We start from the raw sequence: 6,487 nt of genomic DNA, 5'->3' as shown, positions 1-6,487 counted from the left end.
GCACAGTTATAAGTATATCTGTAGGATAAATTCCTAGAAGAAAAATGACTAGATTAAAGGGGCCTTGCATCCTCTCGTGAATAGACACTGCCTTCCCGGGAGGCTGTGGCATGGAATTGCCTTCCTCCCAGTCTACAATCATGTACAACCAGGTTTTCCTTCTGATTTTCATTGTCCTTGTCTTCTTTGCATCCTAGGAGACTTCACCGTGACCTTCTCCTGGAGATTCTCTCCTCCTTTTGTTTCTGTGGCTCTGCATAAAAAACTAAAAATTCTTCACTTTAATTGTTCATTCATGTGTCTACGTACTCATTCACTCATGCATTTCACAGTGAAATGCCTAGAATCGTGCAGTCCACCAGGGGGCCCTCCTATTTTGTACATCAAGTAAAGTAGTATTACCTAACCGGTCCGTCTAGGACTATCTCTGTGTAACTGAAAGTGCTGGAAAGGAATTCCCAAAATAGGGGAGTAAATGTTGAGAGATGGAGAAACAGAGGCATGGGGCATTTAATGTCTTGATTAGAGTCAGAAAGCATATAAAGGGCAAAAGTAAGGCGGTGAGTGTATTTTCCTCTCCCCGACCTCCCATCTCGGCGTGGAGTCCAGAGGGCAGTCCTTCTCATAGTGAGAGTGTCTTCTCCAGGTGTGAGGATCACAGCAGATTAGCCTGTTGCATCCTTGCAGTCGCCAGTCTGATTCCCACCTGCCCCCAACCCTTCCAGAACACCAGCAGCGCCATCCAGGAGCAATGAGGGTGGGCCAGCGGCCAGGGAGGCTGGGTCTGGCTGCCAAGTTTCCATCTCAGCTCCTTTCCCAACTCTCCACGGAGGCTCTCCCACCCCCATCCCTTGGCAGTGGGATGCCACCATCCTAGCCTGCCTGTAGCTACCCTTTGGAAGGGAATTCAAAAGTTTGCAATACCAGTCTCTGCCCTTGACAGTGGGATGGCTGGGCAGCCTGGCCCAAAATAGCTGGGAGAGGCAGAATGTTAGGGCCCCAGGGGGAAAAATCACAGCGCTGCTAATGACAGGCTGTGCTTATCTGGAATCGAGCGCCTTGCCGACGTTAACCGAGGTCACGTAGTTTTTTCCGAGGATGAGAAAACAAGCAGAGTGAGCACAGTGACATGCCCAGGGAGAGAGAAGGAATTGCCAAACCAGGGAGTGCACAGAATGTGCTGCGTCTGGGCGGGGATTCCAGGGAATGTGCCCCCCTCCCAGCACCGGGAGCCACTGGGTTTTACATCCCATGAGCTGCCCTTTTCTGAGAATGTAGAGCCACTTGGGAATGAATATTCAGGAAGACATCAGGAGTTTGGCTCAGACATCCTTGTGCAGGAGGTGTGGGCTCCTAGGGAATTCCAGGATGGGTGTGGCCTACGGCTCTTCTGGGAGCTTAAGAGACCTCTTTGGTGGGGGAGGGCTCATCATTCTGGTTGGCCTTGGCCTCTGACCCATCACAGGGCTGATGAAATCTCCCCAGTCACTGCTGCTGGCTTTGGGTTCTAATTTGTTAATTTTGGTTTTTCACCATGACTCTTGTCCTAGAGCCAGCCCAGACTGCCTGACGGGAAGATATGTGCTGAACTGGGAACATTCCGCCCTGGTTGCTGGGGGCGGGTGGCTTTGGCCACGATGGAGAGAATCAAGCATTGCCAAATCTTTCCTACTTACCACTTTAAAGCAGTAAGGAAATACCTGACAAAGGGCATCAGGGCCCTGGCCAGCTCCATTTGCGTGACATAATATTTCTTTTATTGAGAGCTGACTTTGCTTTCTTTGGGAGCCTAGCCTCGTGAATCTTTGTCCAGTTGCCTGTTGGCTTGAGTTGTGGGCCCTGGTGGCACTACCCAACATGTCCTCAGACTTCAGTTCCCATTCTCTGGAACTTCCCTCACCTCTGAGACTTCTCTTTCTCATGAATATCTTGGGAAACCCTAGGCTCTTGTTGCCACATTTAATATCAACACCCCCTAACCCAGAGTTTCTGCCTCAAAAAAATGAGTAATCTCTTCCTAACTCTTGGGAGATGTGGGGATTCAACCCAAGAGGAGAGAGGGAAGATTATACCTGTAATAACACTGATAGTTATAACGAACATTCTCATGCTTTACCCCCAAAAACTCTGAAAACTTAGTGTTCCCCTAAATGTGGCACAAAACAAATTTCACGGAACAGTGTGACTTGAACTGTTGGGAGACTGTGCACGCCCTTTATTTGTCCCACTTAGGACTATGTACGTGTCTGATGAGGGGGCCCTGCCCAAAGCCTACTGGATAAGATGCTCTAGTGATAGTTGTGGCCTATTCTAGGCACATCTGTCCTCACGGGTTCCAGTAAGACACCCTGGATCTGGCTCTGCTTTACAGGCAAGGGGCCTAAGGCTCGCCAAGGTAGGGCAGCATCCCCTGGCTGAGGACTCAAAGACTCCTGTTAGAACAAGCCAGCTGCTGCAGGAAGACATGGTCATTGTCTGGCTGTATTTCTAGAGCTCTGCTCTATATTGGGCCTCTGAGTTCATGTCTTGGAAGGATCTTAAAGGTAACTATCTTTTAGTTTTTCAACACCAAAGCCGTCTTGCATGGGGGGCAAGAGGGGGACAAATCTTCCAGCTTCGCATCTCTTTCTCTTCCAAGCTGCACGCCCAACTTTGTGCGCATTAAATTCTGGTATTGGTCCAGGACTTTCCCAGGTCTGAGTCTCCTGGGTAGGGCAACAGGGAGTTTTCCCATTGCACTCAGGGGGCTCCCGGTTCCTAGGAGTTCTGAGAAAGACCCAAATCCTCTAACGTCCCGGACGAAGGTCCCACAGAGGCTGCATGAAGATGTAGCCTACTTGCCTCTTCTCTCATGTTGCTGTCACCCTGCTGCGAAGGTTATTTGAGGACAGAGCAACTAAAGGAAGGTCAGTGGGTGTGCTGGGCCCGGGTCTTGTTTGCCAGGACACGTCCTTGGGTTATGCGTGGGAATGAAGGTGAGCTTATCTCTGGATTTTCCTGTGTGGATAAGCAACCAGGGATGTAGGGTTTGCCAAGTCTCAGACACACGCCAAAGATCATGAGCAGTTCTGAGTCTTTTAATGCCAGCTGAAGTGAAACCACATCTCCGGGGGAGATGCGTGTACTTAATCTTGCCACGGAGTCCTTGAAGTTCTGCAGGGTCACGGAGCACCAGGACCACTTGTCCTTCTGCTCCCACGGGAGGAGGTTGGTGGCCAGGGTCTTTCCCGTGCCTGGAGCCCTCCGTCTTCTTTCATCTCCATCATTCTCAGCTTGCCCTGGCGAGAAGGTGTGCCAGGTGGATGTCAGAAATGCACACCCCTCCTCCTCCTGTTCTGGTTTCTTAGCCTTCCAGGCAGACACATGGGGAGGAGAGGTGGAGAAGAAATGCCAAGGCAAGGAAGAGTGAGACTCGGTCTGCTTTGCCCCGAGCATCCCAATCCGGCATCCTTGCTTCTACATCTACTGTCCAGGTGTAGCCAGAGGGAGAGGCCCTGGGAGGAGTGATGACAAAGCAAAACGTGCAGGGAGGACATCCAAACATATTGGAGAGACCATGGGAGAGGGGGAGAAACAAAAAAGAAAGAAAGTCTAGTTATCCAGACTCAGGCTTTGGGGATGGAGACCAGCCTGACCAGGGGCCGCTCTCGAGAAGCCTAGGGCAGCTTATCAGGATGCGAGGAGGGGCCAAGGAAGTTGTATGAGGTGGAGAAAATGTCTGTTTTTCATATCAAGGAATGAAAGGCCTGATGGAGACTGAGAAATGCTGACTTTCCTGCTGGCCCCGCCCGCCCTGCCCTGGCTCACACGTCCCCTGGAAAGTCTGCACCCCCAGCCAGGGCTCTTAACCTTTGGATCACAGACTCCTCCAAGAATCTGATCAAAGCATTAGACCATCAGCGTCCAACAACGCACATGTGTGTACACACACGGGCACACATGCAAGTTTGTGTTCTGTTTCGGGGGTTCACAGATTCCCCCAGACCTGTCCATGGTCCCCGGACCCCAGGTGGATGTCTCAGGTCTGCCACCATCTGGGGACGGATCCCCGGGGCTTGGCTGCAAGCGCGCCAGGAGCTCCTTGGAGCCCATCCCCCTGCCACCCAGCAACTCGGAGTTCCCAACCTTCCTTGTCCTGGACCCCCGGCCACTCCCGCACCTGGAGGGACTTCCGGACTCTCAGAGCCCCGCCCCCAGTCCCCGGCCCCCGCCAGCTCCCAGGGTAGCCAGGAGGAGGGCTGCGCTGGGCTCCCCTCCCCCCCACCCCCGGGCACACACACAGTTAATCCTCGGCGGCTGCTGTTTGGATAAAATGCGCTGGGAGCGTTCGAGGCTCCGCGGCCACTCACATCTGGCCCGGGGTTGCTCTTTACGCGTCTGTCCCGCTTGCTTCGGTTCTTCCTCTACTTTCGAGAAACCGCGTTTCCGCTTCTGGCCAAAGAGACCTTGTAGCCGAGGAGATCCAGGTGCCGGGGAGCGGCCGGCTGTCCTGCACCCCGACAACTTTCTGAGCCCTCTTCCCGGAGGACTTTTTCCTTCCTGCCTGCTCTCTCCTTCGACAAGTCTGGTCTTCCCCCGACCTGGCTGGGAGGGGGCTCCGCCGCTGGGAGATGCTCTAAGAGAGGCCGCGGGGAGGACGCGGGCGCCCCGCTCGCTCCCGGACGCTGGTGGCTGGAGGTAGGTGGCCTGGCGGATGCGACGTGGCCGTGGCGGGGGTCGGGGGAAGGAGGGGGATCCAGTGCGCCTTTTCCTGGCTTCAGCCTGGTCGCGGAGCAGACACCTACTCGGGGCGAGGAGCGGGGTGGGAGGGGCCAGAGGGCAGTTGCGGCAAAGGGGCAGAAAGACCAGGAGTTGGCCGAGAAGGAGGGCCCGGTGCCGGTTCCTGACACTCCCTTCGGAGCCGAGGTGCCGTGGAGAGCCGTGGCCGTGGTTTCCCTCTGTTGACCAGGGAGCAGGGGGCTTCTGTGGCAGACAGATGCTGTCAGGAATGATTATTACCTCCCCCGATTTTTGTGGCGTGTTTATCTTGCTTCACTCTTCCCTGGGTGTGAAAGGGAAAGGAGTGATACCCAAGTCACCTCCGCACCTGGTGGGGAGACCCCACCCCAATAGCGCCTGGACTGTCTGAGAGCCAGCCCTGCCTGTGGGCAACTTGGACCCTACACAGAACAGGGAATGCTGGCTTTGGCCCCTGCATCTAATGGCTTTGGTGTTCCTGGAGGGGATCCAGCCTGGACAGGAAAAAATAATGTCCCTCTCGGGGGACCCTCTGATCTGCCCACACCACTGAATGTGGCCCTGGTCTGGGCCCAAGTCACTGAGCTGCCCTTGAGCCTCTGGACTGTGCATGCCTCTCTGTGCACTACCAAGTACCAAGCATCTCCACAGCACAGGTGTGATCCCCGCCTGTCCTGGGCACCCACGTCGTGTTAGCCTGGGCCCCGCCGTGCCGATTCCTGGACAGCTGCTGTGTCTTCCGTGGGACCCCAACGTGCTTTAGGTGCTCACGGGCCCTCCTGAGCCACTTGGGAGGAAGGGTGACTTGACTTCTCTCTGCGACTTGCTTCCGTCTCCTCTCTCTCACTTGGTTTCTAAGAATGGAGGCAGTTTGGCACACTTGGAGCTTCCTCTTTCCAAGCTTTGAAAATGGGGAGTGTCCTGAGAAACTGAGTTTTCTCAACCACTAGCTACATCCTGGGTCCCTGGGGGAGGATGTGAGGTCCTCAGAGACGCTAGGCCTTTGCTTTTTATAGTTCAGGGAAGCAGGCGGACAGCCCCACGTGCAAGTTCACAAATCGAGGCACTTGCCTGTGCGTACTGCAGGAAGAGGCAGGAAACATACAGGTGGAGGGGAGGTGGGGGGTGCAGAGGGTTGAGCTGCCCTTTCTGGTCCCCCTTCTCCACTCTCCCTCTTGACCTGAGAGCTGAGGTGGGGCTTAGAGATGACCCAACAACAGTAGTGGCAATATAAATAATGGCAGCCATGGATGTGTGTGTGTGTGTGTGCTGGAACCCAAGCTTCTCAAGTTTCCAAATTTCCACTTCCCAGCTGCCCACAGAGAAAGTTCCCTGGGGTCAGAAGGACAGCCGGGGTCTGCTTCCCATGGACTCTAGCCCTCTCCTCTGGCTCTCTCTGTTTTCCTTCTACCATCTTGAGTCTCTTGGGATGCCAAGGAACATGCTGCTGGTGAGCAGCAGGTCAGGGCGACAGACAAATGTAGGTGCCAGAGGCCTTGGATGGGCCCTCTTTCTGCCAGAGGACACTGCTGCCTGTCTGGGGCAGGGGCAGCCATCCAGTGAGGGACACGCTCACAGGTGGGAGCCGAGAAGGCTGACATGGCCCCAGGAAGGTTGCAGGCAACTCCCTCCTCATTCCTGGGACGTAACCTCCCTATTTAGGGCAACCAGCACAGCATAAATTTTTTGGAACATGCTTCTTTCTGTTATTCTTCCTGGTGCCTCCCGCCCTACCCCCCCCCCGCCCCCC

This window comes from Lipotes vexillifer, unplaced genomic scaffold (genome assembly GCF_000442215.2).
Source record: "Lipotes vexillifer unplaced genomic scaffold, Lipotes_vexillifer_v1.1 scaffold1691, whole genome shotgun sequence".
Lineage (NCBI taxonomy): Eukaryota > Metazoa > Chordata > Mammalia > Artiodactyla > Lipotidae > Lipotes > Lipotes vexillifer.
The sequence above is the reverse complement of the archived record's forward strand: the minus strand, read 5'-3'. Positions refer to the sequence as shown.